Here is a 27,821-nt window from a genome sequence, read left to right on the forward strand (position 1 = left end):
AGTTTTGCTCTGTACCAAATGTGATCGGGAGAGTGACCGAGCCAATTGGTGTAGACGAGTTTCCTGGGACAATGCCATAGAAGGGAGCTTTGCTTGGCGTAAGTAGAACTTGCTACTTACGCAGACTAGGGATCCCGCAGATCAATGACAGAAAGTAAACAAGTAACTGAAGTAAAGAGAAAGACTAGCGAGATACTGACGAGAGACGAGGAACTTCACTCCGAAGATATTCCATTCCTCCGAGGTGGCTTACAAAATGGAGTAAGGCCGAGAGAACTCGGCAACACTCCTTTACCTTGACTTTCGCCAAGACTCTCACCTCACACTCTCCCTATTCTACTAAGTGGGACTACATCTTGCTTGGACTCCTCTCCTCTCCAAATGGTGTGTGCTGAATGAGGGGTGGGGGCTCCCTTTTATAGGCCTCCAAGGTGGGTTGCTTAGCTTGTAAGCAAGGCCTCGGTATCGTCAAAGAATCAATCACAACACACACGGGACGCAGGGTATTACGCCTCCAGGCGACCTGAACCTGTCTAAAAACCATCGTCTCAACCTGCTTCCTTAAGGGAGATCCTTGCGCGGTTTATACCCTTGGCCGAATCTTTAAACGGGGGTTCCCACGAATCCCTACTCACGGTAATCACCCACCGTCAACATCACTCCCAAATTTTTCGGGCTTGCCGGGCCTAAAGAAAAATATAACAATATAAGCCAAATACATCATCCTTTAATTCACTACTCCAACCAATCATATTTTGCAAACCAACTTTGTTGAAAGGATCTCCATTCACCACTTTGCCATTTGCGAGGAAATAAGATACCAACCAGTTGAGTTGGTCCTCTCAAAGAATATGCCTTTTTAGGCGAAGGGAGTATGACCACTTTAGCAATATTGGAGACTCAATCTAGGGATGTTTCCACCTATATTCCTACAAATGTAATCTCAATTACAGATGGACAAATATTCTTATCCACAGATCTATTCAATGCCGGAATTCGACCTGCTATTAATGTGGGTATTTTTTGTTTCCAGAGTAGGATCCGCAACTCAAATTAAAGGATGCTCGTAAATTGGTTTGCGCATTCCTGGATCTCTAACAATATTCGAAGAACGAAATTCCACCCGTGATAATTTTGGTGGCTTGTGTTCTCATTATTTTTTAGGCTATGAGTACTGCTACTACTTGAATAATAGTTGAACAATGTTCTTTTCAACATCTTGCAATCTAGGGACGATTCAAGGTTCAATTGGTTATTCAATGTACTAAAAGTAATAGTTTCACTATTGATTTTTAATTAAATGCATTTCTATAGAAGTATAGCATACTGTTTCTTGTTGCAAGGTGCGAGAAAATTGCTATAATAGGACTCCAAACGAGCGGCTTCGCTAAAATAGGGCTTCTAACGTCCGCTTCGCTAAAATGACATATGAAACATTTGCATTTTGGAATACATGACATTGTGCCTAATTTATTTCATTTGATAATCCTAAATACATGTATTTTCCTTATATTGACCGTATTACCACTCATATTGACCGTCCAGCACCACGTTCGTCTCCAGCGGGTCGTGGCCCTTCACGTCGCAGCGGGTCGTGGGCCTTCACGTCGCAGCGGCTGTCCGACACGCCGCGTGGCGCGGCCACGGCGGCGGTGGCGCCCGGGATGCTGAGGTCGTTCCAAAGCGGCCACGCTGGGGACGGACGCGGCGACCAACAGGAGGACGACGGCCGCGCGGACGCTGCGTCGCTCGCGCCAGGCGGCGGCCATGCGCGGCGCCGTGCCCCCCAGCCGCGGACCTCGCTCGGCTCGCTCGGGTCAGGCTGCCACACGTCGAGTAGTACTAGTGGAGGGCTAGTCGGACTGATCAGCTGCGCACGTGACAGCTACGGCAAGCTCGGCCGACGGCGAGGTGCGATCGCTGGTCAGGGAATGGATGTAGAGCGTTGCAGTGGCCATGGCTGGACGTGGCCATGGCTGGGCACATATATGTCATTTTCAATCTCAAATACATGTATGATATGATTCAAGTAATAGGTAAAATCATAAATTTAGCACAAACGAGCTCATAAAAATATGTTTCTAGCAATAATTCATGAGTTTAATTCCAAACGAGATCCAAGTGAAGGCCAGACCACGCCACGACCTGCTGGAGACGAACGTGGTGTCGCTAGACGGTCAATATGAGGGGCAATACGATCAATATGAGGAAAATAGACGAATGTGCTAATATTCTGACTTTACCAATATTGAGTTATCCATCATAATTTGGTTAGAATTGTGCCTTCCATTTGGTTACATCAGATCACCATGTAACAAAACAGTTACAGCAACCTATCAGGACTTAAACAGTAGAATTTTGGTCTAATGTATGATAGAGCACTCTTTGTACAGAAATTAAGTGGCTACTTAATAGCTTATGCAAAATCTTGACTTAATCTGCATTCTAAGACATTCAAATTTAAATCTTGACTTCAGTATTCAATGACTCGCGACCCCCCGCAAAATGGAGTAGCAGAAAGAAGAAATTGCACACTTTGCCTGTAAAGTTGTGGATGGAAGCATTAAAGACTGCTGTAAATATCCTAAATCGGATTTCTAGTAAGTCAGTACCAAAAACACCTTATGAATTATGGACTAGGAGAAAGCAGAGCATGAATTGTTTTCATGCGTGGGGTTGTAAAGCTGAAGCAAAATTATTTAATCCACAGCTTGGGAAATTGGATCCAAAGACTGTAAGTTGTCATTTTATTAGATATCCAGAAAGATCTAAAGGGTACAGATTTTACTGTCCACATCATACCACTAAGTTTGTTGAAACAAGATACGCTGTGTTCTAGAAAAATGATGGAATCAGTGGGAATTTGGAGCCCATAAAAAATGATCTCAAGGAGAAGCGTGTCTATGTTGCTTCACCGCTGATCCCACAGACTAATTTTTCTGTGCCCTAGATGGATGCGGCCCCAGTTGCCCCCTTGAATGCGACACCTTTTGCTCCGTCAGTGGATTTTGTGGCCATGCCAAATGTTGAGGGTTCAGAAGAAAATGAAAATGTTGTTCCTGCTAATGATGATGAGCCTCAACAAGCCCTTGATGAGCCGCTGGCTGTTGAACCAGTCCGGATATCACAAAGAGAAAGAAAATCTACCATCCCACAAGATTATGAGGTTTCTATGAATGAAGATGCAAATGACATTGGGAAGGCAGACGATCCCAGTACATATAAAGAGGCCATGAAGGATGAAAATTCATCCAGTACTCCGAAGTGCAAATATTTCGAATGTCATTTTAGCGAAGCGAATGGTGGAAGCCCTATTTTAACGAATCCGCTCGTTTGAAATCCTATTATAGCAATTTTCTCGCAGGGTGCCGGCCACCGGCCACTCCTCAACGCTGCGGCTTGCGGACGGCACTCGCCAATCGCGTGCTCGTGCCAGGAAGCGAGCGTGGCCCATGGCGAGAGCCAGGAGGCGAGCGTGCCGCTCCCCCAAGCCCCAGCCGACCAGCCCCCAGGTCGCGCTAGCATCAGGCGAGCGATGGCTAACGGCGAGTAGACGGTGTCGGTTGTCAGGCTCGAGGTCAAGGAGTCTCTCGGAGAAACAGAGGTCGGGAGGAGATTAGTAGCGGTAGAGTTTGGTTGGGTTGCCAGGCTGGGAGGGTCCTGATGGGCCATTTTGTTTGGCACAACCTAATTCCTTTCGGTTGTGGCTATATGGGCCAATTTAGTCCACTTGTACCACTGTCCCCTGCGACCCAATAGCGAAAATTCACCCTTCTTCAACCACCAGCCCCCTAAGCTCCTTCCCATGGCGCAAAAAATGGAGGGGGTCCACGAGTGCCTCCATTGCTGCACGGGGATTGGGGGGCTCGAGCACCCACCCTCCCCACCCCCACCTATCGTTGGATCCACCACTACTCTATGGTACTGGTTGCTTACACTGTTGACATAACCAAGAGACATGTTATTTATCATAGTATAAGTTTTTCTAAGAAAATATATTTGTTTGTCATTTCATAAATACTCCACCACTTCCAAATATATTTTGTCTATGTATCTAGATTATATTTTGCCTATGTATCTAGATTAATTAAAACGACATACAATTTGAAACGTAAGGAGTAGAATATTTAAAAATAATAAATCACATATATTCTAACTATGAATAGGCAGAAAATAAAACTGAAACATAAAGTAATTGACGTCATTCCAATGGTATGGAGTGAAGTTTGAACAATTGTTTTATGCGTTCGCAATCTGTAAAGTGATTATCTGTATATATGATACTGTCGTATCATGTTCACAAGTAATCCTTAGGATGCAAAAAAGAAAAAAGAAGTATACGAACCAAATGTATAACTATAAGAGTTGGAATGCACAGCACCAAAATCACCAGACTACAAGACAGTTTCACTTTCAGAACTGAAGCAATTCTGGCGATCAACCGAAAGCCAGCAATGCTTTTGCTAATGTTGGAACAATCAGAATACAATAGATTTAAAATCTGAGATACATCCTTACGTTAAATTAGGGAAGAAACCAATATGACATCTTAAAGAGCATTTTTAGAAATTTTTGTAATTGAAATTACACCGAGCAAGATTGACCACAGGCACTGAAACACCAATACCTGTCCATAAACAAATCTAAATACAGGGCGAAGGAAAACAGTAGTTTGGACCATACTGCAATTTTTCATAGAGTATGGGTTGCTGGAGCTTGTTGAGCACGAGGATCCAATGATATCTTCTAGAGTCAAAAGGCAAATTAATTATTATGACGTTGAACTGTCATGAAAGGCTTCTCATGCCCTACAAGAGAACCAAAGGTAAATATTAATGAATGGTCGAATCAAAGCAATGCATTACCACCTATACATAATTACATTCTTTAACTAAGGTCCAATTCCCATGGAAAATTTAGAGTCAGGTTGAGAACGCCCATTTCCAATGTTATCAGTTCTCTAAGATAGGGTGATAAGCACATAATTCTTTCCATTGCCTGGGTCAATTTGGATCTCCTCATCCCAATTGGCATCATCTGGTGCAAAAATTCTAGTGTCGCTATTTGCAGCAATGCTTTGTCTTATGTGCAAAAGTAAACCCCCAATTGCAAACCATAGTACTCAATTTAGTTGAAAGAGGGGACCCGAGTCAAACAATTGAATTACCTTTCTTACTTCAAAGACATTGATTGGTGCCAAAAAAAAATTGTAAGAAAATTAGTCGTGTATCACTGGGAGTTGAGATTGAGTACAGCAACGGAGGGGAGGGGGTGCAAAGGGAGGACAAAAAGAAGCTAATGTGTAGAGCTTGAGTGGCAGGCTATGGTTCCGGCAAAGGGGGAGTGCTGCTGGTGACTAGCAATAATGGCAAGTGGCTGGCACTTCTATTCTGCGAGGGAAGAATTTGAATTTTGGCCCAGTGAGCAGCATCATGGGCCAGTGTAGCAAGATGCAAAAAATCCTCTTTGAATAAAACTGATTCATATTGTTAATTAGTTAGTATTTTGTGCTACTAATCGCCGAGAGAAAAATCTTCATTTGGCTCGATTTAGCTATACTCAATTAAATTGACTGTTTATAAGGAGTTCCATATTTTTCATGTACACTCAGGATTTAGTTTCCAAATTATGCTCATTTCGTATCTATATTATTGTTTCAGAATTTGGATTCTGTTGATTGTTTTGTATTGGTTCATATCTTTAATAAAAATAGAAGGGGAGATGGTGAAAAAACTGAAAAGGTATACATGAAGATCACTAACTTTCATGCTTCAGATATTTGTCAACGTTATACTGTTATGAATTGTCATCTGATTTGTTCTGCTCTCACATGTTGCAGGCTTTCAAATCTTTCGGTGACAGTCAAACATCTTTCAAGGAATTTGTCTTAGCTCTGAAATCCATCGTTGGAACATAAGTTTTTGTGGAGGCAGTCGGGGTTGGTAAAGGTAGCATGATTTGACTGGATTTGTTACGGACCAATGTAAACCCAATCAAGCTCTCACTGTTCATAGCGACTTGCCTACAGGAAAAGACTGTTTTTCGCTTGGTTCAGAAGATATAATTAAATTCTTAACTGGTGATTTCAGAAGTAAGACAAGATCAAACGACATTTTCTGGGAAGCTGTCTGGCCCTGTTTGTTTACAAAAGGCTGGTACTCAGAGTAGCCAAAGGATGTCAGCACAACTAAAAATTGTCTTGTATTTCTTATGCCTGGTATAAATAAGTTCTCGAGAAGTAAACTCACTAAAGGCACCCATTATTTTGATTCTGTGAGTGATGTCCTAAAAAAGGTGTCAGCTGATCCTGTACTTCTTGAATTTGAGGCTGATGGGGGTAGACCATGGTTTAACTGCTGAGAAAAATGGCAGTATAACAGAAATGAAACTGAACCAAGACAGTCCTTTAGATGGATATCAGGAGTTTCCTAAGTTCACAATAATTGATACATGCTTAGTTGAAGGGGAAGAGCCCTTCAATGTGTGGGAGCTGAGAAACTTACCTGCAGATTCAAATATTAGTTTTGTCCTTTCACGCCATTCATCTAATGTTGTCGACGCATTCATCGGCAAGCAGTACCGGCGGCGCAACAAGAAGCAACAACCAAGTGGCTAGGCTTGGGCGCAAGGTGCTGCTGTTACGGGAGTCTGTTTAGGAAGTTTGTTTTGGTTTGTTAGCAAGTTGTTAGCTGCTAGCCTGATCGGGACCTGATCTATAAAGGTCACCGCCTAGCATGTAATTGGAATCATCGAAGAATAAAGCTCTCCCATGTTGGGCGCGAGCTGGCTTCGGTCACGGCCGAGGAACCTGTCCTCGCCGGCGATGAAGACAGTCCGGCACCCGTCCACTCCTCGCGTTACGTCCTGCGTTCTCTTCCCCAGTCTCAACTGCTTCTACGCTCCCCTCTGCGTACTCCGCGTCGGCCTCGCCGTACTAAATTGGTATCAGAGACCAGCACGGTGCATCGCCCGCCATGGCCGGCACCGGAGATCCTGACGGCGATCGCTTGGCCTCCGTGGACGGCAAACTGGATCGCCTCCTCGCCCAGATGACCACGATGAACAACCGCCTTGATGCCCACGACCGTCGCAGCGCCCGCACCGAGAAGTTCCAGCAAGGCGATCAAGACGACGAGAAGGATGACGGCCTCCGCTCGCCCAAACGTACCCACAATCAGCGCCGCGGCAGCGGCGGTGGCGGCGATGGCGACGACGGCAGCAGCGGCAACGACTCGGACGCCGGCGGCGGCTTTCGTCGGGGTCGTCACAGTCGCCGTGATGACGACTGGCGGCGTCCACCCCAACCCAAGCTCACCTTCCCACACTTCAACGGCGAGACGGACCCGTTGCCGTGGATCAACAAGTGTGAGCACTTCTTCCAGGGGTACCGCACCATAGAGGAGGAGAAGGTCTGGACCGCGTCGCTGCACCTCGACGGTGTGGCGGCCGAGTGGTACTTCCAACTGGAGCGTGACGTCGGCGTGACGTCCTGGGCGCGGTTCGTGGAGTACGTCAACCTCCGGTTCAGGCCGCCCATCCGCTCCAACTCCCTCGGCGAGCTGACGAGCCTCCGCCGCTCTGGCTCGGTCGAGGAGTACCAGCGCCGCTTCCTTGCCCTACTGTGCCGCTGTACTGATCTAACCATGCAACACTAGATCGATCGGTTCACTACAGGCCTAGGTCAACCACTCTCCTCCGACGTCGAATTGCAGCGGCCCAACAATCTCCAGATGGCCATGAGCCTGGCACGCGCGTACGAGCGCCGAGGCCACGAGGCAGCCGCGGCCGGGGTCCCTCGCACGTCGGCCCGGACACGGACGCCGTCTGGCCCTGGCCACCACGCACTGGCGCTTCCCGCGCCCGGGGGCGCAGCCAAGATTGATGACCCGCCGAGTCCGCGGTTCCGCCGCCTCTCGCCGGAGGAGATCGCCGAGAAGCGGGCGAGCGGGCAGTGCTACTTCTGCCCTGAGAAATTCACCAAGGACCACAAATGCGCTGCCAAAGGCATGTTCCTCTTGGAGATCTCTGACGAGGAGGCGCCTGCTAGCGCTGATGCCGACCTGGGCGTCTCGCTCGCTGCTCTCACGGGCATCGCGACGCCGCCCTACGCCCAGTTCACCATGAAGCTCCGGGTTCGCGTCTGCGGCATCGATCTGGTCGCTCTCGTCGACACCGGCTCTACGCACACCTTCATCCACGACGAGGTGGCCCACCGCCTGGGGCTCGCCGTAACCCGGCGACCGGGGTTGACGGTCAAAGTCGCCAACGGCGACCGTGTGCCAAGCCAGGGTGTCTGTCGAGCGACGCCGGTGGACATTGACGGCGTCCCCTTCGACGTCGACTGCTACACACTCGCGCTGTATAGCTTCGATGTTATCTTGGGCGTTCAGTGGCTCCGTACCCTCGGTCCGATCACGTGGGACCTCAACAAGCTCACCATGGCCATCTGGCGGGATGGCCGCAGCATCGTGTGGCGCGGCGTGGGCAGCCCCAGCCCCTGCGTCAACGCCCTGGCGAACCCGCGCGACGTCCTCGACAGCTTGCTCGCCCAGTACGCCGACGTGTTCGCCATGCCGCGGGGCCTTCCGCCGCAGCACCGCCACGACCATCGGGTACATCTCCTGCCGGGCACGGCGCCGATTGCCGTCCGGCCGTACCGCTACCCCCAGCTCCTCAAGGATGAGCTGGAGCGCCAGTGCGAGGACATGCTCGCCCAGGGGATCATCCGGGAGTCCACGTCGCCATTCTCCTCCCCGGTGCTCCTCATCAAGAAGCCGGACGAGACGTGGCGTTTCTGTGTCGATTACCGCGCTCTCAACGAGCGCACGGTAAAAGACAAGTTCCCTATCCCGGTCAGTGACGAGCTCTTCGACGAGCTCCAGGGGGCGAGGTTCTTCAGCAAGATCGACTTGCGCAGTGGATACTTCCAGGTGCGAATGCACCCCGCCGACGTCGAGAAGACAGCCTTCCGCACCCACCATGGCCACTTCGAGTTCTTGGTCATGGCGTTCGGCCTGACGAACGTGCCATCCACCTTCCAAGCATTGATGAATGACATCCTCAAGCCCTTTCTCCGCCGCTTTGTACTCGTGTTTTTTGATGACATATTGATTTATAGTGCATCGTGGGCGGAACATTTGCAGCTTGTCAAGGCGGTGCTCCAACAGCTCCGAGCGCACCAGCTGTTCGCGAAGCAATCAAAGTGCTCCTTTGGTGCAGAGTCGGTAGCCTACCTGGGTGAAGCGTCCCCTCATAAGAGAAGACTTAAATGTGATACAAAACACCAGTCCCAGGAGGCTGATGCCACATTTATTACATCAGATGGTTCAAAACCGTACAAACCTTGGAGGACACTCGATACAGATGATAATAATAATTAACCAGGCTACGACATAACACCAGACCGCGAACCACATAGGGTCTACCACGGGCTCAGAGTACTGCGACAGCGGAAGCATCTCGACAGGGCCGGTTCCACAGGCAAGGTTGGGTGCAGAACGATAACCCTACTCAGCGTCGTCTGGCACGAAGTCTGGGTCTTCTTCTGTAAAAAGTAAGAATGTGGTGAGTACGAACGTACTCAGCAAGTCCAACCACACCCACGGAGGGGGTTATATCAGAATAATATGCAAGGGTAAATCAAGGATAAGGTTACGGTTTAATTTGCAGAAAATCGATATTTTATGCAGGGGTTTATTTTAACAGAAAACCTTTTTGAAAATCAGATTTTGCAGTAACCCGGAGTTCAAGTTTTAAACTGCTACCGGACTCCCCGTCCGTCGTAGCACACGGCACAACTGCCGGACACATTTCCAAAACAACTCACGCTAACCCATCCCAAAGTAAACACTAGTGGTGAGACCACACCGTAACTCGCCCAATACCGTGGGCACAGCTATTCGAATAGCTTTTGACTCTGCAGAGGTGTGCAACTTTACCCACAAGTAGGATACCACAACTCGAACACCGTCGTGTCGGTGTAGATTCCAACATAGCCATTACCCACCATAGCTAAGCCTGACTAGCCATCACGGGATGCACCAAGGGGTCATCGACCATTCACTTAGGTATAACCGGGCATAAGTCACTCTGGGCTTATCCCTTCTCCTTAGTCACCCGTTGCTCTCAGCTCTCCTGATGGCTATCACACCAACTAGTGGGATTTATGCTACGCCGTTGCCCATACAACGGTCGAGTGGTTTGCACGATAGTGGAGTTAGGTGAGATGACAGACCAACTCGGTCCTTAGACGCGACAAGATGGATATCTCCCTTCTTTGCCCAGCCACACAGGCATAAGCACACCAATCGGCAAATCACACAGAAATGCCGTCCATCTCGCTCATACTCATCTTTCGAAAATCCACATTTTATCCCTTCCCACACGCACACATTTTCTTTATAAATCAAATAGTATTATGAGTAAAGTCCTAAGCATTCTAATATCGATTAACGTCCAAACAAAATCAGACATTAATCTAGGTGGTCAAGGAATGGTCATCACAAATCAAGGGGTGGCTATCCAACCGTGTTTTCATGCAAGTAAAACATATGTAATTTATAAAACAGGCCATTGGGTTGTGTTTATAAAAACTAGGACAGAAACATGCATCAAAGGATGGGATTGAACTTGCCGTCTTCGTAGCCTTCGGGGAGGTCCTGTCCTTCGGGCTCGGGGTCGCGGAACTGGTCTTCGTTCTCCTGCTCACAGTACGGCTCGTTGACGGGCTCTCCTTCGGTCACTCCGTGGTCTACAGCGCACACAAACAAGCACACAATCAAAATAAAGATTTGTCGTCGAGCTCGAAACGGGGACACATGAAATATAGGGCATGAAGTGATATTTTTGGGTGTGCTTCTAATGGCATGGTCAAAACTACATTAAGAGAGACGTGGTAAAGTTTTGGGTAGATCCGAGGTCGTTAGGTGCATGAAATGATATGTTAAGGAGGTGTTTAAGGGCTAAACCGTGGTTCAAGAAGAGATGAAAATAGGATGAATGGATAGTATATGATTTTATAGGAATTTAGAACGAAGAATAAGATGAATCGGAGTTAAATTAATTGAGGCATGGCTGTATAAAGTTTGGACGCTAATTAATTCCGAAAATTAACTTAACATAAAGGAGGAGTGCTTCTCGGCTTAATGCACCAGGGAAGCACGTGGCTTAAGCTTGTTGTTTTTTTTTCTTTGTTTTTCCTGGGCCGGGTGTACAACGGGACAGCAAGGCCCATAGGCCTTAATTAGTTCACGGGAAGGGATATACATGGAGGGAGGGGTCACGGCTTCATGGAACGGTACAGGGACATCGTCCCTGTCCTCAGCGCCGCCATGGGCACGAGCTCTCTGAGCTCCACCTAAACGGCGCTTCCGGCCTCTATTCACAAAGCCGAGGGCATGGGGAGGTAGAGGAGGGTGAGGGGGTTCCACTTTGGTGGCTCCGGTCATGGGTGAGCGGGTGGAAGGTGGTCGGCCACGGGCGGCCATGGATGGCGGCCTGCGAGCTCGTGGGGAGCTCACTGGTGGAATGGAGAAGGGAGGCTGTGGGTTGGGGATGGTCTAGCAGGGTGTGGAGGTGCTTACCTCAAGAGGAATTGAACCAAGGTGGCCTGGTTGGAGAGATCAAGAGATCGACGAAGAGTCTGTGGCTCTGCTCGTGGAGAAAACAGAGGAGCGAGGAAGAAGGTGAGCAGGACGGCTTTGGCGAGCTCGGGATGGCGATGGAGGGCGGTTTGGGGTGCCTTTTATAGGCGGAGAAGTCGAGCTCGGCCGGTGGTGGCTTGGCGGGATGCGGGCGGAGGTCAGCTCGGCGCTGTGCGCGCGTCCACGGCGGCGGGGGTGCGCACGGCGAGACGACGTGACACCTCGGACAGGCGGCGACCCGGTGCAGGTGGTGCTGTGCCGAGGTCGCCGGCGCTGTGCGGCGTCAACGGTGGTCGGCCCGTGTCGCGACGTACCGTGGGCGTGTGGGCGGAGCAGGGAGCGCGCGCGGCGGTGGTGGCGCACGGAGCCGGCGTCGTGCGTGGGGAAGGCGAGGGTGAGCCGGGCCGGGCGCGGTGTGCGGGTAGGCTCGGCGTGACAGTGCGCGCGGGCGGGTCGTGTCGCGGCGCGCAGCTCGCGCGCGAGCAGGGGGTCGCGGCGGTGTGTGCGTGCACGGGGCAGGAGCGCGCGCGGGAGGAGGAGGAAGGCCGGGCCGGCGAGCTGGGGCCTGCGTGCGCGGCCGGAGCGGGGTGCGCGCAGGAGCGGGGTCCAAGGGAGGCGTGCTCGGGTGGAGAGCATGGTCGGGTGGAGCAGGAGGCGACGGGGCCGGCCAAGCGCGCGGGGAGGGAGAGAGGAGAGGAAAGAGAGAGGAAAAAGGGGGAAAAAAAGAAAAGAAAAAGAAAAAGGAAAATGGAGAGAGAGAAAGAGAGAAAGAGAGAAAGAGAGAGCGGGATTCGCGGCGTCACCGACGCTCGGTCGGCCACGCGCGGCGCCTGGGCGCGCGCGAGCGCGACGCGCAGGTCGAGGGGAAACAGGGTGCTGGATACGGGTGTCGGGTCTTTGGGGAATCGGGAGTCCCGGCGGAACAGGGAGGATTCCGGAAAACTGGGGTTAGGGTTTCAAGGAGGGATCTTGAGCTCAACGACGAAGCAAAATTTTAGCGCACGATTTATTTTAGGTAATTTTCGGGATGTTACAAACCTACCCCACTTAAAATGAATCTCGTCCTCGAGATTCGACTGGTTCCTAAACAGGTGGGGAAATTCCTTCTTCAGAGCATCTTCGCGTTCCCACGTAGCTTCTTTTACTCCGTGTCTGCTCCACTGAACTCTGCAAATTCGTACTTCAGAGTTTCTGGTCCTCCTGGCGACGGTGTCTAGAATCTTGACCGGTATTTCCTGATATCGCAGGTCTGACTGCAGATCTATCGTTTCTACTGGCACATGCACTGCCTCGGGTACCCTCAAACACCTTCTTAATTGCGAGACATGAAACACTGGGTGTATATCCGACATTTCTTCTGGTAGCTCCAAACGGTATGCTACTGCTCCAATTTTCTTCAGAACTCGGTATGGTCCAATATACCGAGGGGCCAATTTTCCTTGTACCTGAAATCTTCGGGTCCCTCGAATGGGTGATACCTTGAGATACGCGAAATCTCCTGGGTTGAAACTTATTTCCCGTCTTTTCTTGTCCGCATAGCTCTTTTGTCGGGACTGGGCTGCTTTTAGCTTTTCTCGAATCTCGGCGACTCTTTCCTCTGCTTCCTTTATGAGTGCGGGGCCGACTAGGGCACGTTCTCCAACTTCTGACCACATCAGGGGGGTTCTGCATTTTCTTCCGTAGAGAGCTTCAAACGGTGACATGCCCAAACTTGCTTGGTACCCGTTGTTGTATGAGAACTCGGCATACGGTAAGCTTTGTTCCCAATCTTTGCCATAAGTGAGAACACACGCTCTCAGCATATCTTCCATAATCTGATTCACCCTTTCCGTCTGACCATCCGTCTGCGGATGATAAGCGGAACTAAAGTCCAGCTTGGTGCCCATGGCTTTATGCAAACTCTTCCAAAATCTTGAGGTGAACTGGGTCCCTCTATCTGAAACGATTCGGCTGGGCACACCATGCAATTTCACTATGTTCTCTATATAGAGCTTAGCTAGCTTCTCCCCGTCATAGTTGGTCCGTACGGGTATGAAGTGAGCTGATTTAGTAAGGCGATCCACTATTACCCATATGGAGTCATGTCCTTTCTGGGTTCTGGGCAAGCCCACTACAAAATCCATTCCTACTTCATCCCATTTCCAAACCGGAATGGGTAGGGGTTGCAACAATCCTGCCGGCATCTGGTGTTCAGCTTTAATTCTTTGGCAAGTATCGCAATGGGCGACGAATCGTGCAATATCTGCCTTCATCCCATTCCACCAATATTTCTGTTTTAAGTCCATATACATTTTGGTGGATCCTGGGTGGATGGAGTAGGCTGAGTTGTGGGCTTCATCCATGATTATCTGCCTGAAATCTCCTTTCTGGGGCACACAAATTCTGTCTTTATACCACAACGTTCCCTTATTATCAACTCGAAAGTCTGGGGCCTTATTTTCTCCGGTTTGCCTCCGGATTTCCATCAGCCCCTTGTCCGATTTTTGGGCTTTCCTGATTCTTTCTTCTAGAGTGGATTGAACGTTCAGCACTTGGCTGGAACCTCGAGGGACAATGTGCACATTTAATCGTGTCATTTCCTCTCGTAAATGGTCATTCTTGGGCCCGTAGGATTTCCGACTTAGGGCATCGGCTACTACATTGGCTTTACCTGGGTGATAATGAATTTCCAAATTATAATCTTTGACTAATTCCAGGCATCTTCTCTGCCTCAGGTTTAGGTCTGATTGGGTGAAGATATACTTCAGACTTTTATGATCGGTAAAGATTTCGCACTTATTTCCAATCAAATAGTGCCTCCAGATCTTAAGTGCGTGCACTACGGCTGCAAGCTCCAAATCATGAGTCGGGTAATTTTGCTCATGAGTCCTGAGCTGACGGGAAGCATATGCAACGACTTTCCCATCTTGCATCAGCACACAACCCAATCCTTGTCGGGACGCATCACAATAGATGACAAAATCCCGATGAATATCCGGCAGGGTTAGCACTGGGGCTGTCGTCAATCTTCGCTTCAACTCCTGGAAACTTCTTTCACACGACTCCGTCCAAGTGAATTTCTTCTCTTTCTTGAGCAGCTCTGTCATGGGCCGGGCTATCTTAGAAAATCCCTCAATAAATCTCCGATAGTACCCAGCTAATCCGAGGAAACTCCTGATCTCACTGACATTGGTTGGTTGCTGCCAGTTGGATACTGCTTCGACCTTCTCGGGGTCTACTGCCACTCCTTCTGCGGTCAAAATATGACCAAGGAAGGCTACTTTCTCCAGCCAGAACTCGCACTTGCTGAATTTGGCGTATAACCTATGCATTCTCAGCTTCTCTAGAACTACCCTCAGGTGTTGCTCGTGCTCCTGAATACTCTTTGAGTAAATAAGTATGTCGTCAATGAAGACTACGACAAACTTATCTAGCTCGTCCATAAACACTTTGCTCATGAGGTTCATGAAATAGGCCGGTGCATTTGTCAGTCCGAAAGACATCACTGTGAACTCAAACTGTCCGTATCGGGTGACAAAGGCTGTCTTCAGGATGTCGCTTTCCCTAATCTTGAGCTGAAAATATCCGGACCTTAGGTCAATCTTGGAAAAGTACTTGGCTCCTTTTAACTGATCAAAGAGATCATCGATCCTGGGAAGGGGGTACTTATTTTTGATAGTGACTTCGTTTAGTGCCCGGTAGTCTACACACAACCTCATACTTCCGTCCTTCTTCTTGACGAATAGAACCGGGGCTCCCCAAGGTGACGAACTTGGCCTGATAAAGCCAATCCGTTGTAGTTCCTCTAGTTGTTTCTTTAATTCTGCCAACTCGGAGGCTGCCATCCTATACGGTCTCTTGGCTATGGGGGCGGTTCCAGGAACAAGATCAATGACAAATTCTACGTTCCTATCTGGTGGCATACCGGGAAGTTCTTCGGGAAAGACATCGGGGTACTCATTCACTACAGGGACTTCATCCAAGTTCTTGGCTTCCATACTGAATATCATCGGGTTTGCTCCGCTTTCCCGGGTGTGACAGGTCACTCGGACTCCCTCTGGGTTTGTCAGATGTACTACCTTGTCCGTACAACCTATGAGGCCATTGTGTTTGCTTAGCCAGTCCATTTCGAGGATCACATCTATCCCTTCTGACTTAAGTACTACTAGGTCTGCTAAAAACTCTACCCCACTTAAATTGATCCTTACCCGTAGACAACCCAGCTGACACCTGATGTCTCCTCCGGGCGTCCGGGTTAATAGGGGTGTTTTTAGTAGTACCGTAGGTATTTTATGTTTCTCCACAAAACTCGAAGATATGAATGAGTGTGATGCTCCAAAATCAAACAGTACTGTTGCAAGAGTTGAGCTGACTAGGTACTCACCGAGTACTACGCCCTGGGCTCCTTGAGCTTCCTGTGCGTCGATGTGGTTGACACGGGCTCGTCCAAAAGACTGCTGAGGTTGCCTCTGCTGGTTGTTGTTGTTGTTGCCGCGGAGGGGTACTCGGTTGGCACCGGTCAGTACTGGCTTGGGTCCGTTCACTGTGTTGGAGAAAGCTGAAGTAGCTGGCTTGTTCTTGGCATAAGGGCAGTCGGCGATGAAATGCCCTGTCTCTCGGCAGTTGAAACAGGCCCTCACATTGCTGTTGTTATTGGTGACCTGGCTTGCATTACTCTGAGGGGCCCTCATGGTGTTCTGGCTCCTGGGCTGGGTGTTAGAGGCCCGTGGTCCTATCACTTGAGACTGAGTTTTGTACTGCATTGACGCTTGGGACCTTGGTGCGTTGTAGCTGTAGCTTCTGGGCTTCTGAAAACGATCCTGCTGGCGTGACTTACTCTCCAGGAACTTGCGCTTGTTATCTTTTCTTTCCTCAATCTTAGCCCTCTCGGTGAGGATTGCCTTGTTCATCAAGGTGTTGAAATCAGGGTAGATTTGAGGAGTGAGCAGGGTCCTGAGTTCTGGGTTTAGTCCCTTCTTGAACATGTCCTGCTTCTTCTCGTCGTCGTTCACTTCATCTGGCGCATATCGAGACAGCTCCATAAACTGGTGAGTATATTCTTCCACCGACATACTCCCCTGCTGAAGTGCGCGGAACTCATCTGCCTTGCACTTCATGGTGGCCGAGGGGATGTGATAACGGCGGAACTCCCTCACGAATTCATTCCAGGTGATGGTGGAGGCATCTCTGGCAGCAGCGCAGTAATTCTCCCACCAGGCTAAGGCAGTCCCGGTGAGTTGATGTGCAGCCAGAAGAACTTTATCTCGATCCTGGCACCCAAATGGCTCGAGCTTCCTCTGGATCACGCGGAGCCAGTCATCTGCATCCAAGGGGTTGCTGGATTCGGCAAAAGTGGGTGGCTTGGCCCTCAGAAAAGCTGTCAGCTTGTCATTAAAGGTCTGCTCTCGTGGCTGCCTGTTCACTAGAGCATTGGCCAGTGTCTCCAGTATGAGAGTCTGGTTATGGATTACTTGTGCCAGGTCCACGAAAGGTGGTGGTGGTGGTGGTGGCAGCTGTACACCATGATTTTCTCCTCTGCCCTGACTCACTTCTTGTTCTTCCTGAGGATGGTTTTGCCCGTCAGGGTGTACTCCTGCATCAGCAGCTGCAGGGTCCCTGACGCGGGAGGCCCTTGTGAAGCTCCGGGAAACCATCTGCAGATTGGGTAGGGTTTTTGTGAGCTTGGGATTAGGTGATGTTTAAGTTGTTTAACTCGTATTTTTGAAAAGGCAGAATTAACCTTCTGCCGAAGGGCACACACAACAAGCACACAACAAGGCAAACAAGCAACCTTCACTAAAGCAAGGCAGGGTACAACACGGGAACACGACTAGAACGCGTACTACACGTCCGGGTACACAACTTTAAAAGAAAAAGGGGCACAGCACTTCTTCGGACCACACGGCTTCATTCCTTGTCGATTGCTCACGCTTCAGGCAGACTCATTGGCTTGTGTGGGTTCCTCCCTCGGAAAGGAACTCACGTCCTCCGGGGAAAGGAGTGGTCCTGGCTCTCCGTCCTCTAGACCTCTGTTTTCCCGGGGTTGCGTTGCGGCTTCTCTTGCGGCGGTGGCCGTAGACCTTCCAGGGTTCTCGGGTGGGGCTAGTGGGTTTCCAACGAGTGGTCCCCATCCTATGACGGGCGTTCCGAGCAGAACATGGTCTTCTCCTATTGCCGGGACTGGGGTTCCACTACTAGTCCATTCTTGCATACGCCGGTCTCGGGCTTGCCTGAGGCTCTCCTGAGCAACTGCTTCACTGCTGACCGCTGCTGCGGCTCTTGCCTCGGCTTGGACTGCTCGGATCTGCTGCAGTCTTAGTGCGAGCTCTGCTTGCTCGGCTCGATGGGTATGTTCCCTCAGCAAGTTGGCTTGCTCGTCGAAGAGCTGATCCAAGGAGGCTAGGTAGGTAGCTACTTGGTACAGGAGGACTTCTTCATGGCGGCGCCGTTCCAGGCTTCTCATTCGAGCTTCCCAAACTGGTGTCCTGATGGCTGGTGGGAAGAACCTCATTGGTGTGGGGGTGAGGTGTCCTTCGAAAATCCGGCACAGATAACGAAATGCTTTCCTGACGGCTAGGGGATAGGTGTCCTGGTGCCTAAACCCTGTAGCAGTCACTCGCCATGACAGGATGTCGGGGTAGCGGTCACTTCTGGCGACGACTAGGATCACCCTGCAGCGGAGAGTGCCATGATGCTCGTACTCTCTGCTGTAGTACCTTGGGCGTTCCGTGACGCCAAGGCTCTTCAGGGCGTTGATCAAGAGGCTAGGGAAGCCAGGTGCAGCTTGACAGTCGCCCTGGGTCCATCCTTCCTCAGCCATCTGAAAACAAAGATATGGTGAAAAACTTGCACAATTATTTGAGGTACACAAAGGGGTAGATGATTTTTATTTATGGCGTCATGGGGGGTACAACTTCATGGGTACATGATTATTATTAGAGCAAAGGTTCTAGCTTGGAGACAACTCCTATCATGGAGACTCTTCCTCGATCCTAAAAGGGCATTTCTTCAGTGGGAGATACTGATCCGTCATGTCATCCTCGGTCTGAGTTCCTTTATCTCAGTGGGTCTCTTCAGGTTCTTCTTCTTCAGTTTGAGTTCCAACATCCCAATGGGTTTCCATGGGCTCTTCCTCTTCGGCCTGAATGCCTACATCCCATTGAGCCTCTTCGGGTTCTTCTTCTGCGTCTTCTTCCATCCATCCGCCTATTCCCCAGCGAGCCTCGTACCTCCGCATACGAGCTTGGAGAGCGGCTAGCGAGTCCTCGGCGCGTGTGGCTCCTGCCCGCTGTTCTTCCAGTTCTTCCTCTTTTTCATCCATTTGGACTTGGAGGGCGGCTAGGGAATACTCGGCATGGAAAGTCCTCGACCGTTGTTCCTCCATCTCCTGGGTTGCTTTTTCTGCTCTGTGGACCTGCTGTTTCAGTTGTGCTGCTTGCTCGCGATAGAGCTCATCCAGGCCGGTGAGATAGATGGATAGGTGAGAGACCGTGTCTTCTAGGTCTTCTTCTTCTCTTCCAAGTCCTCTCATCCTGGCAATCCATGTGCGTCCTCTTCCTTCAGTCGGCGGGAAAAATCCCATAGGAGTCCGCTGGAGGTGATGCCTGTAGATCACACGCAGACGTCGCAGGGCTTTGCGGGCGGCTTTCCGATAGGTGTCCGGGAAACGAAATCCAGTGGTGGAGATGAACCAAGGGTCCACATCAGGATAGCGGGTGCTTCTTGCTATGAAGATCATCAGGTCACACCGAAGAGTGCCCTTGGAGTCGTACTCCCGGTAAAGAAACTCTGGCGGATCTACAACTCCAATGCGTTCCAGGCTGAGTATCAACAACTTAGGAAGGCCGGGCTCTGCGAAACAGATTCCGCCGATCCATCCATTGTCAGCCATCTGGAACAGAGCAAGAACCAAAGGTAAGTATTTGTGTGAGAAAAGGGTTAAGGATAGAAGTCCTAGGGTGAAAGGTCCTGAAAACGGGTTTCGCTCCTAGGGTCACGTCCTACGGCCAACCTACGGCTCTGATACCACCTGAAGCGTCCCCTCATAAGAGAAGACTTAAATGTGATATAAAACACCAGTCCCAGGAGGCTGATGCCACATTTATTACATCAGATGGTTCAAAACCGTACAAACCTTGGAGGACACTCGATACAGATGATAATAATAATTAACCAGGCTACGACATAACACCAGACCGCGAACCACATAGGGTCTACCACGGGCTCAGAGTACTGCGACAGCGGAGGCATCTCGACAGGGCCGGTTCCACAGGCAAGGTTGGGTGCAGAACGATAACCCTACTCAGCGTCGTCTGGCACGAAGTCTGGGTCTTCTTCTGTAAAAAGTAAGAATGTGGTGAGTACGAACGTACTCAGCAAGTCCAACCACACCCACGGAGGGGGTTATATCAGAATAATATGCAAGGGTAAATCAAGGATAAGGTTACGGTTTAATTTGCAGAAAATCGATATTTTATGCAGGGGTTTATTTTAACAGAAAACCTTTTTGAAAATCAGATTTTGTAGTAACCCGGAGTTCAAGTTTTAAACTGCTACCGGACTCCCCGTCCGTCGTAGCACACGGCACAACTGCCGGACACATTTCCAAAACAACTCACGCTAACCCATCCCAAAGTAAACACTAGTGGTGAGACCACACCGTAACTCGCCCAATACCGTGGGCACGGCTATTCGAATAGCTTTTGACTCTGCAGAGGTGTGCAACTTTACCCACAAGTAGGATACCACAACTCGAACACCGTCGTGTCGGTGTAGATTCCAACATAGCCATTACCCACCATAGCTAAGCCTGACTAGCCATCACGGGATGCACCAAGGGGTCATCGACCATTCACTTAGGTATAACCGGGCATAAGTCACTCTGGGCTTATCCCTTCTCCTTAGTCACCCGTTGCTCTCAGCTCTCCTGATGGCTATCACACCAACTAGTGGGATTTATGCTACGCCGTTGCCCATACAACGGTCGAGTGGTTTGCACGATAGTGGAGTTAGGTGAGATGACAGACCAACTCGGTCCTTAGACGCGACAAGATGGATATCTCCCTTCTTTGCCCAGCCACACAGGCATAAGCACACCAATCGGCAAATCACACAGAAATGCCGTCCATCTCGCCCATACTCATCTTTCGAAAATCCACATTTTATCCCTTCCCACACGCACACATTTTCTTTATAAATCAAATAGTATTATGAGTAAAGTCCTAAGCATTCTAATATCGATTAACGTCCAAACAAAATCAGACATTAATCTAGGTGGTCAAGGAATGGTCATCACAAATCAAGGGGTGGCTATCCAACCGTGTTTTCATGCAAGTAAAACATATGTAATTTATAAAACAGGCCATTGGGTTGTGTTTATAAAAACTAGGACAGAAACATGCATCAAAGGATGGGATTGAACTTGCCGTCTTCGTAGCCTTCGGGGAGGTCCTGTCCTTCGGGCTCGGGGTCGCGGAACTGGTCTTCGTTCTCCTGCTCACAGTACGGCTCGTTGACGGGCTCTCCTTCGGTCACTCCGTGGTCTACAGCGCACACAAACAAGCACACAATCAAAATAAAGATTTGTCGTCGAGCTCGAAACGGGGACACATGAAATATAGGGCATGAAGTGATATTTTTGGGTGTGCTTCTAATGGCATGGTCAAAACTACATTAAGAGAGACGTGGTAAAGTTTTGGGTAGATCCGAGGTCGTTAGGTGCATGAAATGATATGTTAAGGAGGTGTTTAAGGGCTAAACCGGGGTTCAAGAAGAGATGAAAATAGGATGAATGGATAGTATATGATTTTATAGGAATTTAGAACGAAGAATAAGATGAATCGGAGTTAAATTAATTGAGGCATGGCTGTATAAAGTTTGGACGCTAATTAATTCCGAAAATTAACTTAACATAAAGGAGGAGTGCTTCTCGGCTTAATGCACCAGGGAAGCACGTGGCTTAAGCTTGTTGTTTTTTTTTTCTTTGTTTTTCCTGGGCCGGGTGTACAACGGGACAGCAAGGCCCATAGGCCTTAATTAGTTCACGGGAAGGGATATACATGGAGGGAGGGGTCACGGCTTCATGGAACGGAACAGGGACATCGTCCCTGTCCTCAGCGCCGCCATGGGCACGAGCTCTCTGAGCTCCACCTAAACGGCGCTTCCGGCCTCTATTCACAAAGCCGAGGGCATGGGGAGGTAGAGGAGGGTGAGGGGGTTCCACTTTGGTGGCTCCGGTCATGGGTGAGCGGGTGGAAGGTGGTCGGCCACGGGCGGCCATGGATGGCGGCCTGCGAGCTCGTGGGGAGCTCACTGGTGGAATGGAGAAGGGAGGCTGTGGGTTGGGGATGGTCTAGCAGGGTGTGGAGGTGCTTACCTCAAGAGGAATTGAACCAAGGTGGCCTGGTTGGAGAGATCAAGAGATCGACGAAGAGTCTGTGGCTCTGCTCGTGGAGAAAACAGAGGAGCGAGGAAGAAGGTGAGCAGGACGGCTTTGGCGAGCTCGGGATGGCGATGGAGGGCGGTTTGGGGTGCCTTTTATAGGCGGAGAAGTCGAGCTCGGCCGGTGGTGGCTTGGCGGGATGCGGGCGGAGGTCAGCTCGGCGCTGTGCGCGCGTCCACGGCGGCGGGGGTGCGCACGGCGAGACGACGTGACGCCTCGGACAGGCGGCGACCCGGTGCAGGTGGTGCTGTGCCGAGGTCGCCGGCGCTGTGCGGCGTCAACGGTGGTCGGCCCGTGTCGCGACGTACCGTGGGCGTGTGGGCGGAGCAGGGAGCGCGCGCGGCGGTGGTGGCGCACGGAGCCGGCGTCGTGCGTGGGGAAGGCGAGGGTGAGCCGGGCCGGGCGCGGTGTGCGGGTAGGCTCGGCGTGACAGTGCGCGCGGGCGGGTCGTGTCGCGGCGCGCGGCTCGCGCGCGAGCAGGGGGTCGCGGCGGTGTGTGCGTGCACGGGGCAGGAGCGCGCGCGGGAGGAGGAGGAAGGCCGGGCCGGCGAGCTGGGGCCTGCGTGCGCGGCCGGAGCGGGGTGCGCGCAGGAGCGGGGTCCAAGGGAGGCGTGCTCGGGTGGAGAGCGTGGTCGGGTGGAGCAGGAGGCGACGGGGCCGGCCAAGCGCGCGGGGAGGGAGAGAGGAGAGGAAAGAGAGGAAAAAGGGGGAAAAAAAAGAAAAGAAAAAGAAAAAGAGAAAGAGAGAGCGGGATTCGCGGCGTCACCGACGCTCGGTCGGCCACGCGCGGCGCCTGGGCGCGCGCGAGCGCGACGCGCAGGTCGAGGGGAAACAGGGTGCTGGATACGGGTGTCGGGTCTTTGGGGAATCGGGAGTCCCGGCGGAACAGGGAGGATTCCGGAAAACTGGGGTTAGGGTTTCAAGGAGGGATCTTGAGCTCAACGACGAAGCAAAATTTTAGCGCACGATTTATTTTAGGTAATTTTCGGGATGTTACACTGGGCCACGTTGTCAAGGCTCACGGACCCCAGCAAGATTGAAGCGGTCGAAGCCTGGCCGCGCCCGCGGACTGTGCGGGCACTCCGAAGCTTCCTCGGGCTGACCGGCTACTATCGCAAGTTCATCGCGAACTACGGCGCCGTGGCGGAGCCGCTCACAGCACTCGTCAAGCGGGAGGCGTTCCGGTGGTCCGACGACGCCGAACGCGCCTCCCTCGACCTCAAGAAGGCACTCTCCAAGCGGTTCATCGTCGACTGTGACGCGTCCGGGGCGGGATTGAGTGCTGTGCTGCACCAGGGCGACGGCGCGTTGGCGTTCTTCAGCCGGGCGGTGGCGCCACAGCACGCCAAGCTGCCGGCGTATGAGCGCGAGCTCATTGGCTTGGTGAAGGCCGTCCGACACACGGTCCGCACCGACCACTGGAGCCTCAAGTACATCCTCGACCAGCGCCTCACCACCATACCATAGCACACCTGGGTCTCCAAGCTATTCGGCCATGACATCACGGTGGAGCACAGGCCGGGCAAGCAAAATGCCGCGGCAGATGCGCTGTCCCGCCGCGATGAGGTCTTGGCGGTTCATGCCGTGTCCATGCCGGCATTCTATGCGTACGATGAGCTGAAGGCGGAGGTGGCCGCTAGCCCGTTCGCCCAGGGCCTCTTGGCGCAGGTCGCGGCCGGCTCGGCGCCGGACGGGTGGTCCACGGCAGACGATCTGTTGCTGTTCGCCTGTTCCGGGGGAAGATCTTTGTGCCGGATGACTCCTCCTTGTGGCAGCGTCTCCGTGCCGAGGCGCACGAGATGGGGCACGAGGGAGTCGAAAAGACGGCACACCGCTTGCGAGCCTCCTTCTACAATGCGCATTTGCTGCGGCGCGTGCGCGACTTCGTTTGCGGCTGTGCGGTGTGTCAACGAAACAAGTCTGAGCACCTGCACCCCGCCGGGCTCCTTCAGCCTCTGCCGGTGCCACACGAGGTCTGGAGCGACATCGCCATGGACTTCGTCGAAGGCTTTCCCAAGGTGGGAGGGAAGTCGGTGGTCCTCACGGTGGTGGATCGCTTCTCCAAGTTCGCCCACTTCATCACGCTCGGCCACCCCTACACCGCGGCGTCTGTGGCGCGGGCGTTCTTCACCGACATCGTGCGCCTCCACGGCTTCCCGACGTCCATCGTCAGCGACCGCGACCCGGTCTTCAGCAGCAACTTCTGGGCGGAACTATTCCGTCTCGCCGGTGTCAAGCTGCTCATGAGCTCCGCGTTCCACCCACAAACGGATGGGCAGTCCAAGGTGACTAATCGCACGATCGGCATGTATTTGAGGTCTTTGGCAGGTGATCGGCCGCGTTCATGGCTCTAGTGGCTTTCCTGGGCGGAGTTCTGCTTCAACTCTTCATACCAAACGGCCCTGCGCGCCTCGCCGTTCCAGGTGGTCTACGGTCGCTCCCCGCCGGCGCTACTTCACTACTCGCCTGGGTCAGCCCAGGTGGCCGCCATTGACCGCCAGCTGCGGGACCGCGATGAGTTCCTGAAGGAGATCAGGGAGTGCCTCCTCGCACAAGATGTCATGAAGGCACAGCATGACAAGCGTCGGCGTGACGTCGAATTTGCGGTTGGAGAGTGGGCATGGCTGCGTCTACTTCGCCGCTCGGCCTCCGGTATCACGACGCATCAAACGACCAAGCTGGCGGCCAAGTTCTACGGGCCGTACGAGGTGCTCGAGCGTATCGGTCCCGTGGCCTACCGCCTGCGCCTCCCTGTCAATGCTAAGATTCACGACGTCTTCCATGTTGCACTCCTGAAGAAATTCGAGGGGGCGCCGCCCAGCACCGTTCCCCCGCTGCAGCCGCTGGTCCATGGCCGCGTCATGCCTACACCTGAAGAGGTACTACGCGCCCGGCTCAATCGAGGCTCCTAGCAGCTTCTGGTCCGTTGGACGGGGTGTACGGCTGCCGATGTCACCTGGGAGCCGTTGGAGGAGTTCGTCAAGCTTTATCCTCACTGGCAGCTCGAGGACGCGCTGTTTTGCGGCGAGGGAGGAAGTGTTGTCGACGCATTCATCGGCAAGCAGTACCGGCGGTGCAACAAGAAGCAACAACCAAGTGGCTAGGCTTGGGCGCAAGGTGCTGTTGTTACGGGAGTCTGTTTAGGAAGTTTGTTTTGGTTTGTTAGCAAGTTGTTAGCTGCTAGCCGGACCTGATCTATAAAGGTCACCGCCTAGCATGTAATTGGAATCATCGAAGAATAAAGCTCTCCCGTGTTGGGCGCAAGCTGGCTTCGGTCACGGCCGAGGAACCTGTCCTCGCCGGCGACGAAGACAGTCCGGCGCCCGTCCACTCCTCGCATTACGTCCTGCGTTCTCTTCCCCAGTCTCAACTGCTTCTACGCTCCCCTCTGCGTACTCCGCATCGGCCTCGCCGTACTATCTAATATGGTGAGTGACAGTTCCTCCGAGGAGGAGGATGCCAATGATAGATTATTAGATGACCAGGAAGATTTTGGACGAATTACAGCTGAGGCTAACGAAATTGAAATGGTTTCAGTGGGTTCATTGCGGAACATGGTGACTGCTAATGGTCATCCTTCTAATGGCAATGATGATAAAATTGATTTGACAGGCAGCCATGGCATCAAAACAAAACCTGAAAGGGCAAGAATTTGTCCCCAGTGTCAAAGCCCAGAAGATTAACTAGCTGTAGTAATGAACAAAGCAGCCGCCTTTTCTTTCTCAAAAGGTCGTGGTGGTTTCGAGAAAGAGAAAAGCAAGCCACTGTTGACTTCAACATCAGCTGCAGTTGATGTTGGTGACACTTTCCAGACTAAAACAATTGCAAAGCTGTTCTACAAAGGAGAAGCGATCTGAGCAGAAAATGAATGGATCAAACTCTGTTACCAATGATGGGCAAAATGAGGTCATGGAGAACTTAATTGAGTAAAAGTTGTTTGAGCATAAGCCTGATGCAGTGGCTTATTCACTCAAAGATCACCGCTGATGAGACAAATTATGCCAAAGAAGGTCATGTTTTAGTGGTCCAATTAACTCAAATAAGCTGAAGACACCACATGATGATAGGGCAAGCGACAGTATTTGTGTCACGCCATCAATAAATCAGAGTGGCATGAAGGATGATGAAGCTCCCTCCAGTTCGAACAGCAACATAGCTCGTGATCCTTCCATGGCAACAGGAAAACCTGTTAGCCAGCAACCTGCTTTGGAGGTTAATCCTCGGTGGCATGGAACCAGAAATAGGCCTCCCACTGCAACAGCTTTAGAAGCCTGCTTTTGCACTACTTGCAAGCGGGAAGCAGAAGGGTGACCCAAAGAACATGGCAACAAACTTCAAGATTTATAGCTGGAACTGCTTTTACTTCAGGTTTGGGCAACTGGAAAAGCGTTGACAAATGTTTGTCGGTTGGAATAGATGGTAGCTTCCTTGGGTCTGTATTTGTGCATAGTGCACTCTAAGCTGATTAACTATAGAGTTATTCAGTCCCTAGGTTCTGCATTATCCAAAAAAAAAGTCCCCTAGGTTCTGCCACTTGTATGTGTTCTGAACTGGCATGCCTAGAAAATATTGCCAATTTGCAGATCCAAACGTGAGGACAAGCTAACAAACATCTATAAATATTATGACATCAGATGATAAGATATCTGATAGGGCACGCGAATTGCGCTAGACTGATGTATAAATGAAACATTCACTTGGCAAGATTGAATTACCTGTTGTATGATGAATTTAAAGACCAATTGGTGGATGTAGCTAGCAGAAGGCCATATCATCATTTTCTGTCCTTTGTATGGACAAATATATGAACATGTTTCCATTTATTACATGCTAATATTATGGATGTCAAAGTGTGCCATATCTGTTTAATCTATATTGTAATGCATCTTGACGATTATGATATGGCGCGCAAAGCGCGCCAAATGTTCTAGTGTTCTTTCATGTTTTATCTAGGTCTATGTGTTCTCAGTGCAAGGCTACAAGTTTCTCATGTTTTAAGCTAATAATGTAATCTTAACAACGTATTGACAGCCCAAAAGCTCTTCCTCTCACTCTCCCTCCCTAGACATTGGATCAAACACTTCAAGGGCATGTGGAAAACAGAAAAAATCAGAGCACTACGGGAACAATTGGGGCTCGAGAAGCTTACCAGAGGCTACGGCGAAGTGGCAGCAGAACCCTCTGCCGTGGCTGCTCCCGGGTTCGCAGTTGGCGCTGGCTGGTGGTGGGAGATGAGAAGCGGCGGCCTGGGCGCGCGTCGCTCCTCCTCTGCCTGCCTCCGCTCGTTATACATCTCCTCGGTCTCGACGACGACGAGGCGCTTTACCTGGGTGAGCATTCCGAGAAGCGACGGCGTGGTACGGTGCTCGACGGTGCGGTGGCAGCGGCGGAGTCGCATGGCCTCGAGCGTGCGGCGGTGGAGGCGCCGCGTCCCGGGGAGCCCCCGCACCAGCGTGATGTACAGCCGCGGGCTCCACGCCACCGGCACCCGCGACTTGAACGCGTGAACGCTGTCCCGCTCATCTCCGCGCTCCGTTCCGGCGAATGCCTTTCGCTCGATGTGAGGCGGCGGCGGCGGCGGGAAGCCAATGAACCCCCGTCAAGCTCAGCGACTTCACTCTGCAGTCACTCATCTGCACCGTCCACAGAGATCCAACGATGACTATCTTCCATGCACTCACATTCCCTCCACGAACTGGGCCTCGGCCCAACAAGAACGGGCTGCCAGGTGCTAGTGCTCATTTATCGTTGATTGAAGA

The 27,821-nt window shown here is 51.4% G+C and overlaps 2 pseudogenes across 1 annotated transcript; one reads left to right on the top strand and one right to left on the bottom strand.

Moving 5' to 3' along the window:
* Positions 1–4,386: 4,386 nt before the first annotated feature.
* LOC120675917 lies at positions 4,387–27,600 on the bottom strand (annotated as a pseudogene). Its single transcript, XR_005675536.1, has 2 exons — positions 27,212–27,600; positions 4,387–4,808 (listed from the first exon to the last, which is right to left on the bottom strand). The product of XR_005675536.1 is annotated as an uncharacterized LOC120675917 (transcript).
* On the top strand, positions 25,488–26,455 carry LOC120674684 (annotated as a pseudogene).
* Positions 27,601–27,821: the final 221 nt, after the last annotated feature.

This window comes from Panicum virgatum, chromosome 5N (genome assembly GCF_016808335.1).
Source record: "Panicum virgatum strain AP13 chromosome 5N, P.virgatum_v5, whole genome shotgun sequence".
NCBI classification, from domain to species: Eukaryota; Viridiplantae; Streptophyta; class Magnoliopsida; order Poales; family Poaceae; genus Panicum; species Panicum virgatum.